This window comes from Cajanus cajan, chromosome 2, assembly GCF_000230855.2.
Source record: "Cajanus cajan strain Asha chromosome 2, NIPB_CcT2T_4, whole genome shotgun sequence".
Lineage (NCBI taxonomy): Eukaryota > Viridiplantae > Streptophyta > Magnoliopsida > Fabales > Fabaceae > Cajanus > Cajanus cajan.
Window position 1 is genome coordinate 58522202 of NC_138518.1, and position 14355 is coordinate 58536556.

Consider the following 14355-nt stretch of genomic DNA (forward strand, 5'->3'; position numbering starts at 1 on the left):
AGCTAATTATTATATCCAAGGTCTCGAGTGTTGTGAGGTTTATTTTCAAAAGTTTCAGTTATTCTTGCAGCTGGCCTATGGAACTTGGAACCTAGATTGCTTAGACTCTCCCTTTGGAAACCAGATTTCAACCCAAGGAAGCTTCAAGAATTCTCTTGCACAGGTTTGGCTGCGTATATATGAATTGCCTCAAGAATATTGGTGTTCTAGGATTATTCTTTTCTTTCTATTGCTTCGGGTGTTGGCACCCCAATTGCGCTGGACCAAGCAACCGTGCAAAGATCGTATGGACATTTTGCACGTGTACTGGTTGAAACAAACCTTGCAGAATCATTACCGGATCACCTATTGGTAGAAAGGGAAGGCTATGCGTTTTACGTGTCATTGGATTATGAAAAACTTCCTGATTATTGCTTATCATGTCATTGTATTGGACATGTTAATTCTTCTTGTAAATTTCAAAAACCTGCAGGTGAGGCTGGAAAGAAACCAAATTTTGTTGCAAGTGGAGCACCTGTAGAAATCTTGCAACTGATGATGGTTCAAAATTACCAGCCTTTCCTGAAAAGGCTGCTTCAGATGCAGGGAACACCGCTTATGATAAGCCAACTGCACTAATATCTAATGTGGCAGGTTCACATGTGCACGTACAAGGGGATGCAACTTTTGATATTGCACAACCTTTTCAAGTTGGTGCTGGTCCTCCCGGTCAAACTAATGATGTAGCTGGAATAGTCAATGATGCACCGCTTGATGATCAGCCAGATGCAGCTGGAAAAGTCCAATTTACACCACTAGATGATTAGCCAGACAATTAGGTGGCTACTGACTTGGTTAAACACCAAGTGGATATTTCAGCTGATCCAGGAAATGATGATTCAGTTAATTCTGGTGCTGACCGAGAAATTGATGAGGTGCTGGCAGAAAATGATCCAGCTGCTAACAATGGTCTAGACTAGCCAGTTGCTCGGTCAGTTAACTTTGGGGCTGATCATGAAGTATCACCCCTTGATCCAACTGTTGGTATGGCTCCAGTCCAGCCAAGCGCAATCATTGCTGCTGGATCCCAGATGCCAAAGGAAAAATTGATGAATGTTGCAGCTGCTGCAGCTGAGGTACAACAACTAGATAACAATTCTTTGATGGAGGATTTACAGCCGAACTTTGCAAAAAATGATGGAGATCGACCTCTTCCTGTGGCACAATCTGCTTCTAATGCCTCGGATTCTTTAGAAGGGATGCCGCCTCTTGAAGACATTCCTGCTAGTGAATTGGATCAAAGTAAATCTCAGCTTCCTAATACTAATCAACCAGTTTTCTTAGATGACTTATCAAAATTTCCACCTGAAGTTCAACATGATTTCGCCATTCTTGTTGCCAGCGGTTTTGATTGGTCTGCTGCGAATGTGGATCAGCCATCTCAATGTGGAATCAAGGTATCAAAAGGCAAAAAGATCAACAGTTAAGCCGAGGACAAGATCCAGAACTTCTAAATCAAATAAGTATTCATGATGGAGTTGTTGGATGATAGATTTTCAGTGTTGAATTTGTCGGTTTGGTATAGTATATTGGTACTACGATAGCACTACTTTATATATGTACATATTGGATTTGTATCGTTGGTTTTAGGTGCAGTTTTGGCATGTATTTTTTTTTCCTTCCCGTTTAACTTTACTTACCTTAATCTTTGTAATCCTTTTATGGGGTCCCTTGTACTTTTAATTTTCTTTATAATATTAGCATTTTTGATGTGAAGCATGTGATTGATGGGGAGCGGAGTGTTAACCTAGTTAAGATTCCTCTCTTCATAGTAATGCTATATCACATCTACTTTTTTCAAAAAAAAATAAATAACATTTATGGTTATTTTTTTCATTAATCATTTTTCTAAGCTTAAATTTTTGTCATTGGATGTCATCCTTCCTAATTACAATTATAAACATTTTATTAGTTTGACTTTGGCTTTACTGACAAGCATCAGTTACGTTCTCCATAAAGTATAATGGTTTAATTACATTAACAGATCCTAAATCACAATACTCACAATCACCTAAGATAATTAATATATCATATATGTTTCTAAATCGAGATTGTTGTCGCAATTTTAATTGGTGTGAACTTTGATATTGCGAAAAATTATAGGAAACTGCGGTCGCAACTCGCAATTATAGTTAAATTGAGTAAAAAGAAATAAGTTAAATTGTATTTTTAAATTTTTTTTATATTTTTATTGATTTAAAATTTTGATTTATTTATTATTAAATAAAAATATTTAATTTTTCTATTTTTAAAAGTACATAATTTTAATTTTTTTGTCAATTTGATATATATTATTTATTAAATTTTGACATTATCTAATAATTTATTATTATTTAGGTGATATGATATATAAAGATAAAAGTTAAAAAAATAATAAACAACACATATATCTTCATGTGAGTTTATTTTATAAGTGATTCATATTTATTTTATTAATAAAAAATTTATTTATATTTTTTAATTTTTTATTTTTAAATATCATGTTATTTAAATATAAGTAAATATTATAATTTAATGATTAATAAATATTAATTTGATAAAAAGATCAAATTTTCATATTTTTAAAATTAAAGTAACTAAATATATATTTTAAAATAAATGGTAAAAATTATAAATTAATAAAAATAGAATAACTACAAATATAATTAAGTTAAAATTTTACATTACAATCACAATTGTGGTTCGGAGCTACAATTTTAACTATGCTATCACACTTTATGATACATGGAATCGAATTGGAAATCCAAATCCCATTATAATCTATTTTTGTGTTTAGATGCGATGGTTTTCTATCAGGTGATATAATAAAATATAGAATTTCCTCTCTTAAAGCCAAGATGTTTTCTTTTAGAGAATAAAATATAATAATAATTATAAATTAAAAAATTAATAATAGATATTATGATTAATTTTAAATTTTGTTATATATATATATATATATATATATATATATATATATATATATATATTTATATTAATTTTATCATAATTTTTCATTATTAATTTTTTAATGAATAATTATTATTGTATTTTATTTCTTAAAGCACACTCTTCCCTAGGAATTAAATTCTAAAATTTACTGTCATGAAATTTTTAACTATAAGGGATCAAAAGTATATTTTTTTATGTCTTCAAATAAAGTATTTATTATATTAATTATTACTTTTATATAAAAACTAATCTAAATTAAAATTATCCTTAATTTAATAAGTAATTATTACAACAAACTCTCTCCTCATGTTGTATATTTACATCTTTTTTGTTCTTTTACTCTCTTAGAATTTTTCCTACAGGTTATCATCTCATGCTTTTTTTGTTGTCTAAAGAGTCAAAATCTTGATAAATACATGTAATGTTGTCTGTATAATGACAAGAGCTTTTCCTTCTTTTTCCACTTCGTTATATTATGACTCTTCCATTTGAGTTATTATTGGATTTTTTAGTAATGGAGGTGGATTATTTCCATTTTTCACTATAACCCACAAACTTTAAACTCTGAGATAAGTCCTCATTTTTACAGCCCACAAGTGATAGTTTTCACCTACAAATATGTACCGGAAGGGTCCTATTGGCCACGTGGATCGGCCACGTGGATCGACACGTCATGACCTATCAGATATTGACGCATCTCGGACATCACTTCGGCTCGGTAAAGGGCCGAGACCGTGAAGAGTCGCAGAGAACCCAATCCTTTTCCTATCGGCTCGGCCAAAGGCCCAGGCCGAAGGACTCGTATCGGCCGTCCTCTGTCGGCTCGGCCAAGAACCAACAGAGTTAGAATAGTTAAGACGATAATCATGATTGATAAAGGACAACACGCGATTAAGACATAACCAACCGATTAACATCGTATTACCTGATTTGGTAAATGTCAGAGAAGGCCTACCGTGCTTAGGCCCACGATAGGTAGTATAAATAAGTCACATGAAACAAGGTATGTCACTATTCATTTATTACTCTTGAGAATCGTGTTTGCCCTAACTTGAGCGTCGGAGTGCCTTTTGCAGGTACCTCCCCCTCCTCTGAAGCACCAATCCGAAGCTCTCGTCCGGCCCTCCAGTTACTAGAAGATTACGAGTGTGCCCTCAGACAGGTATATTTTGGCGCCCACCGTGGGGCTGAACCGAGAGACTTAAGAAGACACTGAGCATTATGGCAAGGACAAGGAAGACCAACACTAAAGACCACCGATCCGAAGAGGAACACCGATCTGAGGCAGACAATGCCGAGACGGTTGACGAGATGAATATGGCCGAAGTAGTAAGGCAGATGAAGGAGGAAATGGCCGCCATGAAGCAGCAACGAGAGAAAGATGCTCGTGAAATGGCTGCTTGAGGGAAGAAAACGCTGCCTTGAAAAACCAAAACCAGGATCCCACGTGGAAACCCTCCGAGCCGACTCACACCCAGGGGTCGTTCCACTCGCTCGGACGTCATACTTCTCTCCCTCACACTTCTGCCGTCGCCCCGGGAAACCACACATCAGCTGCCCAAGTAACCGGCTGACCCGCGTACACTCCGCCGACCGGAGCACATCGACACCCTTTCACCCCAAACATCATGCAGTCCTCCCTCCTCGATCACTAGAAGTCCCTCCCGTTAGACAAGTATGACGGAACCACCGATGATGCCGCCCTATGCCGAATTTTTCCAACATCATTGAAGGGTCGCGCATTGAGCTGGTTCACACGGCTCCCGGCCAACTCAGTCGACTCCTTCAACACTTTTGGCATCCCAGTTCACCATCCAGTTTGCTACCAGCCGACCGCATCAGCTAACCTCTCTCGCGTTGGTAAGCATAAGACAAGAGAAGAAGGAATCCCTTCGGACCTTCATGAGCCGATTCAACAAAGCGGCATTAGAGATCCGAGACCTAAATCCGGCCGTTGCCCTTCATCACCTGACCACCGTGTTGAAGTCAGGACCATTTGCGAACAATATCTGCAAGAAACCACCAACTGACATGGATGACTTGCGTCGGCACGCCGACAAGTACATGCAGATGGAGGAACTAGTTGAGTTTTGCAACCAAGCAAGGGCGGAGATAGCCGTCAAAATCGAGAAGTCGGCCGAGAACAACTATCGGAGTCGCCCGAAAGAGCTTGTACCCTGAGAGCCTCGACCCCTCCGCGCGCCGACACAACCAAGTCCTATAAGTATCATCGAAACCCGGGCCACTCGACCGAGGAATGCGCGACCTTGAAAGACAAAATCAAGGACTTAATCAAACAAGGGCAGCTCCAATGTTTTGTCGACAGACCTCGTTCTCCCCGACACGAGGATCGTCAGCATCATTGAGATCAGCCTAACCAAGATAGATCCGAGGGACATCTATCTTACAGGGAACGGAGCCGGTCGAGGAGCCGAAAGGAAGACGAACCGACAACCCAGCCCCGAAGAGTCATCAACACCATTGCCGGCGGATTTGCAGGCGGCGGCTCCACCTCTTCAGCTCAAACAAGACACTTGCGAGCCGTCCGAGCTGTGCACTCGGTTGAACGCATTCAGCGAAGGTTGCCGGCCATCACATTCACCGAAGCCGATTTTAAAGGTATCGATCCTGATCAGGACGACCCCATGGTCATCAGCGTCGAGATCCACAACTGTATCATTCGAAAGACGTTGGTCGATAAGGGAAGGTCGGCCGATATATTATACTGGAACACATTCAAACAGCTCGGCATCCTGGAGGCCGAATTGATCCCATACAATGAACCCTTGGTCGGATTTTCTGGCGAGCGTGTCCAAACAAAAGGGTACATCAAGTTATCCACCCGTTTCTGCTTCGATGGAGCCGAAGCCCGAGACATCTCAGTAAAATACGTGGTTGTACATGCTAACACATCGTACAACATTCTTCTCGGAAGGCCTTCCCTCAATAAGCTAGGTGATGGAAGCACTTGGTGAAGAATTGATGTTCATCCAAGCTTCCATGCTTAGGACCAAATATGCTCTTGAGATAACACCTTCAAAGACTCTTTGAAGCTCCACGAAGCAACTCCAATGGAGGAGAAACACCTAAGGAGGTTAGGTCACCTCTTAGAAAGGTGAAGAAGCTTGAGGAACCAAGCTTCTAGGAGAAGGAATTTGAGAGAGAACTAAGAGAGAGTTCTCACGGATTTGACTCTTGAAAAATGAGAGAGAAATCTGATTTCTAATTCTCATAAATGTCCAAAAGTGAGTACAAGTGAAGGGAAGTTGGCCGCAAACTGGGATAGACCATTTCGAGTTCGACACGCTCTCAATAACGGCACCTACAAATTGGAATAATTGTCAGGCAAGGTCATCCCTCGGACATGGAATTCTACCCATCTGAAGACTTATTACAGTTAGGATGATTCATGTACATATGTAAACGTCTTACGATGCACTCTTTTCCTTGAACCGGTCTTTTTCCCTCTTAAAAAATTATGAAAAGAGGTTTTTGGCCGGCAAGGTTTTTAACGAGGCATCCACTCATTAATGACAACACAGTCCAATTATCTATGACTCATTTTAAATTTTTGCAAAATTACAAGTCTTCCCTCCCGAGATGTCTCTCGGCCAAGGATGTGGCTCTTATTTATTATTAAGTCTTCCCTCCCTAGATGTCTCTCGGCCAAGGATGTGGCTTTTATTTATCATTAAGTCTTCCCTCCCGAGATGTCTCTCAGCCAAGGATGTGGCTTTTATTTCAATTATTAAGTCTTCCCTCCCGAGATGTCTCTTGGCCAAGGATGTGGCTTTTATTTCATTAAGTCTTCCCTCCCGAGATGTCTCTCGGCCAAGGATATGAATTTTATTTCAATTAAGTTCAATTATTAAGTCTTCCCTACCAAGACTCATCTCGGCCAAGAATGTGACACGCTATCAACCCAACTTCTAAAAATCCACTCGACGCGACTTAATTCACTACATTAATATTACCAAGGTACGCAACATATTTGACAGAAACAAGCAAATTGCATTAAAAGGGGCTCTACCGGCCCAGGAATACAGGAAAGTTCATTAAAGGGGCTCTATCGGCCCCAACATACAGATTCAACAAAAGCTGATAAAAGAAAACCAAGACTCTTCCTTGGGCCCCCTTGGACCGGTGCCTCTACCTCGGCAGCTACTTCCTCGGCGATCGTTTCCACGCCATCAGTAGGCTCGGCCAGGCGATGAACTGGTGCTTCGACATCAGGTTGTTCATTTGGGGGAATTTGTGTCAAGTTCACATATTTCCCCCGATAGAAATCCATCGACATGTCAAATTGGAAGTCCGCAAGAAGGCTTCTGAAATGTCGGGCCTGGCGCGCCGCTTGGGCGAAACCGGCTTCGTGATGAGAAAGAACTTTACTTCTAGCCCTCTCTCGGTACGCGTCGTAGGCCTTCTTCTCAGCCTCCAAATCATTTGCCAGCTTAGCCGACTTTTCGGCCTTGACCTTCAGGCGGTTCTCCAACCTTTGCACCTACAAAGTCAGGTCATCGTTCAAGCGGCCCCAGCGGTCCATCTCGGTCTCACATTTCTTGTCGTGCCCCTGCGCCTCGGACAAAGCAGCCAAAGCCTCCTGAACAGACCTCTCCGACTCAGAGAGATTTCGGCGCAGCTCCTCGGCCTCGGCACTCGGCTGCATCATAAGATTTTGAGCCAAGGCCAAGGAGCGAGCTTGGAACTCGCAGAAGAAGGTCCACTTGTGGGCCGCACTCATCTGACCCAGCATGTTTTGCCCCACCTCCAAGGTCAAATCTTGACTAAAATAGTCTTGAGCGCTAACATTGGAGGCTAGAAAGTTTGGACTCACTAGCCCTTGAGGAGGCATAAGTACAGGCAACACTTGTTGTTTTTGCCTCCTCGCTTCGGCCTCGGCCCTCGCCTCCTCAACCCTCGCCTCATCGGCCTTCCTCTTTGCCACCCTCGCCTTGTAGGCATCCGGAACATTCTTATCCTTCGGCTTCAGTTGTTGTCGGGCCGTTTCACGGGTCGGAGCCTGGTTATCTCCATGCCCAGTCGACGTCGGCGTCAAAGCTCGGCCTTGGATCAAGTTGCGGATATCCAAGTCATCGCTTCCATAGCTCGTCATGATACCTGCACAACCATTAGTCAAAATCAATGGCAACGCAGGAATTTAAACAAAAGACAGATGCTATACCAATTAAAGCGTCAAGCGGCTGTGGTGATTTCATAAGCCGAACAAGCTCTCGGCACGACAATGGCCGAGGCAGCTTCTCCAACACCACCAAGTCGGCTCTCTCAGCAGAAGACATCTTGGACTTCGACACCACATCGTATTTCCTCGGCGCTAGAGTCTAGTACAAAGGGAAAAACGCCTTTCCCTCGCATCAAAAAAGTACTTGTTGCCGGTACTGGGCCGAATCATCACCTTAAAAAACCCTACTTTGAACCCATTGTAGGATGTCATGAACGGCTGAAGCAGGCAATGCTCTGTCCGAAGCAAAGAGAGCCATTTTGCTTTCTTCGTCGGCCGAGAGGAGTATAAATATAAGAATAGGTGGGGAGTTGGCTTGATATGAAGTGTTATGCACAACTGCCGAAACCCTTGCATCGCGGCCCAGCTGTGCGGATGCAGTTGTGTCGGCGCAACGTTGAGCAGCGGAGCACACCCATAAAAAACTTGTCAAAAGGGAGTGTCACCCCCAAATCCCGAAAAAAATAATCATATACAAAAAAGAAATTATATTTACTGATGGAAATCTAATCCCCAAGGATCCCTTTGGAAGAGGTAAGACCAAGAAGGATGAAGGGTGATCCAAGGATGCTCACACTTGAAGACCATTGGGCCTTTAACTAGGTCCATGGTTAGGAGGCTAGAGGAGGCTTCTAGAGAGGAGGTGCTTCTTAGACCTATGCTCAATATGAGTATTGAGTATGATTCCTCTTGTTAGTCTCATAGTCTCTATTGTAAATACATTGTATAGTTTGATTTCTTGTACATTGTATATAGTAGATACTTGTATAGGTGCATTTTTGCCTTTGTATTTGTAAGGCACTTTGTTTTCTTTTCTAGTAGCTTTTGTACATGGATTCTAGGGTAGGTTACTTGGACACTTTGACTCCATTTAACCTAACCTAGAAATACATTCCTTTTTAGTTTTCTAGTAGGAGTGGCAATAGCAAAATAGAGAGTGTCCTTAGTAAGCTAGAGAGTGCTCCTAGCAATTTAGCCAAAGGTGGTCCTAGGCTAAAATTTACATATTGGACTCATTTTACTCCTAATTTTTCATAGATTTGATTTAGCTAGGTTCCATTCACATTGAATGAACCTAACTAAACCAAATTAACCATTTTCAAACGTGATTGGAGTAAAATAAGTCCAAAAGGCCGCCCACCTAGATGTGTTCACACTTGTGTTCACACTTGGCCAAATTGCTTGGTTCTTCTCAAGCTTGGAAGCTTTAAGCACAAGCTTCTCCTTAGCTTGCTTACCAAGCAAGCTAAGTGAGTAGCTTGCACTCCAAGCCTCTAGACCATGGGTGGTTAGCTAGACCTTACCATGGTTCCTAGTGAACCATGGTTAAGACTAGCTTACTCTCCAAGCTTCCTACTCCTATATTTTCGTTTTTCCCTCTTTGTAAAACACTTTTGAGATAATTGAGATTGTATTTTCTGAATAGAGTTCAGATTTCTCTCTTCCAAAAGTCCCTAAACCTCTTTGAGTGCATCCAATTCTCTTATCCCTTCATAGAAGAGTGTGGTGAGAATTGAAGGGGCTTATCTCTTCATCAAGGAGTGGCGCCTCTTGGGAGTGTTCTCCACCAAACCGTGGTGGTTCTAAGGTCTCCTCCTCCATTGGAGACCTTAGCCAAGCTTAGGAAGGATCAAGGAGCCAAAGATCTAGGGAGGAACTTGAAGAGGATTCACATCAATCCGGATTCTCCAACAAGTTTTCCATCATTTGGTATCAAGAGCTAGGTCTCCTTGGTAAATTCGTTCCTATGCTTCTTTGTCTTGTTTTGTTCAGTTCATATCATCTTGTATTGTGTCTAAACTGTTCTCACATGTATTTCCTTTTTGAGTCTTGAGTTTGTGTGCCTTGAGTGGTTCTTGTGTCACAACCATAAATCTATAGAACACACTCACCTTGTCTTGCTTTTCTTGATTCATTTTATAATTTCTTGTGAATCAATCTTTGTATGTGCCTTAGGTATTCTTTGTATGTCTTTTTAATTGTTTTAGCATTGCTTTTATCTTCCTTTGGACTCCTATAATATTCGGTCAAAAAGAAACTCCTAAAAAGAAACAAGAATACAAGCTTTTTACATTTCTTAATCTACTAGTTTTGTCTTAGAGTCATGTGTAGTTGTTTTACTTGTCATTAAATCCTTGTTGTGCCTTTTCTTTTTGAATCTTAATGTGTTAATCTTTGTTCCTATATTGTGTCATTGCTGGTTGAACATTAATAAATCTTAGTGTGCCCGTAAAATGATTCCAATGCATGTTATTAGACCTAACATGTTCTAGAGTCAATTTTTTGTGAACTTCTTTTGCTATTAGTTTCTTAGCAAATTGTGACCAGCAATTCCTTGTGTGTCTTGTGCTTGTTTTGACAAAAGAAAACAGAGGTAGAAGTGTATTGAAAACGAAAATTAAAGTGTACAAAAGAAGTTAACAAACTAGTACTAAAACTAGTAACATTTTGTGTTGAAATTTTTGACTAGTACACTTACACTTCTACTCTTCTTGTTCTTCTTTTCTCCACCACTTGGAAACCTCTTTATTAATTGTTTGGCCTCTGTTTGAAGTTCTTGCTCTCTGTATTGAAATAAAAGAAAGAAAGAAAAGAGACAAAAACAAAAGAAAAAGAAAAGAAAACAAAAGAGAAAACCTATAAAAATCAAAGTGAAAACAAAACAAATTTTGTAGCACTTGGCCTTGACTTTTTGTGTGAATTTTTGTGAGGTTTGCTTGCTGTCCAGTGGCTGGAAAAAGACTTTTAAATCATCAAAACAATTGCACAAATTTTATTTTGGTTTTTGTAATCCATTCTAGTACCATTCTTAGGACTAATCTTTTGTGTGCTAGCTTTTAAAATTTTCCTTAATTGTTGCTTTGTGTCTTCTTAACTCTCTTTGTTTTGTCATATCAAATTCATATTAGAGTGTAGCCTTTCTAAATTGTGCTTTTCAGTTTTCATTCCTTGGCCTCTACTCTCTCTTGTTTTGGTTGTTAAGCCTTGGTGAAGCCATAATCCTTTTTCAAGCCATCACACTTGGAAGGAAGGAATAATTGAGATATATTGGCTAATCTCAAAGGAGCTTATACTTGAAGGAGATTGAGGTACACCAAACCTGAGTGAAACACCTTGGATAGGCTCACTTGTTTGTTATTTTTGCAGCCAAGAATTGTTTTGAATTTTAGGTTACAATTAGAGACGGAATTGGAGACAAATTTGTGACGGATTTTGAAGAAATTAGTGACGGATTTGGAGGGCTTGGTGGAGACCAATTTGGAACGTTTTCTCTTGGTGTCAAGGCTGTTCTAGACCTGTCCTAACTACCCTTGGTGGAGATTCTTCAAAGAGATTTTGATTTGGTTTAGTTTCCTTGTCTAGTAACTCTTAAACCCTACCTTGGGTTAGTTTTGTGTAATTTTGCTATTGTATACAAACCTACATTTAGGAGTGGTTGTTTGGAACATTGTTTAAGTTCCACCACTTCCTAAATAGTTCTAAATAAAGACTCATAGTTTCGTTTAGTACTTGTGGAAGGGTCCCCAAAGGCTTTAAGTGCCATTTGGGCTTCCATTAGGACACGCTTAGTTTTATTGCTTTCATAATTCGTTTAGATTTGTGGGAGTGTCCCAAAAAAGCTTCACGTGCCACTTGGACTTCCACATTAGGACCCTACGACTAGTATATGCTTTACTTGCTTTCATTTTTACTTGTTTAGCTACTAAGTTCGTTTTAGAAGGCTTCCTTGCCTACTAGGGGTTTCGTGCACACACACACAACTACTTTGCTTACTTGTGTGGAAATTTGTTTTGTAAGAAAAGTATAAGGGGGTTTAGTAATTTCCACTTGAAAAGGCTTGGTTATTAAGTGGCTCCTTGTAGCTCACCTCCCTTGATAGTGCAACTTGTATACTTAGACCTCCAAAGTACTTAGTATTACACCAAAAAGAAAAACTCTTTGTGAAAATCTTTATCACTCACTTTGCAAATTCTTTTAAAATTTGTGAAAACCTTTTCTCTTGCAAAAATGAGTGATCATTCTCATGATAGTAGTGTGCATGGTAAATATTCTCCTAAGAGTCATAAAAGCACTAAAGATGAGCTTAGAAAACTTAGGGAATATATTAGGAGAAAAGAAATCAAAAAAGAAAAAAACAATGAAACCATAAAAGAGTTGTTGAATAAGCTTATGGTGGGGGGTGAGACTAGCAAACCCCATGCCAATAAGGGTCATGGACCTTCTAGGTCCCATAAACATAAATATGAAACACCATGTGAGGGTGATCTATTAAATGCCCAAAGGTTATTAACCAACCAATTAAAAGAACAAGATCAATCACAAGGAGAGAACCTTTTTCATTCTAGATGCAAAATTTTCAAGAAAACATGTTCTCTCATTGTTGATAGTGAGTCTTGTAACAATTTTGTACACTACTAGAAAAATTAATATTTGTGACGAATTTTGTGACGGAAAAAATAGCATCGCTAATAGTGACGCATTTTGTGAGGGAATTTTAAGTTTTGTGACGGACTAGAATTTATTGACTTTTGTGACGGATTTTGTGACGGAATATATTCCGTCTCTAAAAATCCGTCACAAATTTCGTCACTGAATCAAAAAAAAAATTTGTGACGGATTTTGTGACGGAAAAATTTTCGTCTCTAAAAATCCGTCACAAATTTCATCACTAAATAAAAAAAAATGTTTGTGACGGATTTTGTGACGGAATGAACTTCGTCTCTAAAAAATCCGTCACAAATTTCGTCACTAAAATGAAAAAATTTAGTGACGGATTTTTCCCTCTCAAAATTCCGTCACAAATAGGTTAAAATATTTTGTGAAAAAATTTGTGACAAATTGTTCCCTCTCAAAATATTAAATTTTATTTATGAAACTTTTATATTTAAGAATTATGCATAATTAAAGAAAATATGTTAATTTTTTTTAAAAAATAATAAAATTAAAAATATTTTATTTCATTAAAGGACTGAAAAAATTATGAAATTCATTTAATTAAATAAAAAACTGTCAATTTTGAACATAAGAAACTAAGACATTCATTAAAAATATTTTTAAAAAAACTTGTGAAATACAAAAAAAAAAGAATATTAATTTAATTTTGGCTTAATTACATTTTTTATCCCTCAAGTATTGTAATTGTGCAATTTTGATCTCTAAGGTTTTAATTGGATAATTTTAGTCCCTAAAAGAATTATAATTGTGCAATTTTAGTCCTTTAATTTTTAATTGAACAATTTTAGTCCCTCAAAAATCATAATTATGCAATTTGAATCTGTCCCATTAAAAATTTAATAATTTTAAAATTTTAATATATATATATATAATAATTTAAAATTATACAATTATTTACTTATTTAAGTTAACATATACTATAATTTTTATTAATGTAACAAATGATATATATTTATTATTACTAAATAAATAAAGTTTATATATTATTAATAATTTAATATTGCTAATAAATTAATATCAATAATATTTTTAGTATATTTATAGATAAATTGATAATTTGATAAATATAACTTAGTATATATTAATATACTTTTACAAAAAAATATAAATATAGTAGATAAGATATGTATATTTATATTTTTGTAAAAGTATATTAATATATAATGTTATATTTATACTTTTGTATAGTTTATTTGTTTCTCTCAGGGTTCTCTTAAGAACTCACAGAGTACTCTAATCCATACAATAAACATCTTACTCATATAATTGTCTCTTACAATTGCATTCCCTTATGGTGTGTTTGGATACTCTAATCCATACAATAAACATCTTATAATATTATTTTTATTGTTCAATTACATTTTTCATTTTTGATTTTAAATATTTTTCATTTCCCGCCCCTTTTTTTTTATCAACTCAATCATTTTTCCCAAACTATCTTCGAAATCGCGCGTAAACCCTAAAAAGAACAAAGATTCCCCCAATTCCTTTTCCTTCACTCGCCCACCTCACTCACTCCCTCACCATCACCACCCACCACCTCTATTCCCTATTCCCTATTCCCAGGTTCCTCTCTCCGATGCTCTCGCTCTTCCCGTCGTGGAGCCGCTCCTGCCGCCGCAGCTCCACCACCCCCTCCGGACACTCGGTTCCGAACCTAGGGTTTCCAAATTAGCGTCCGAAACCACGGT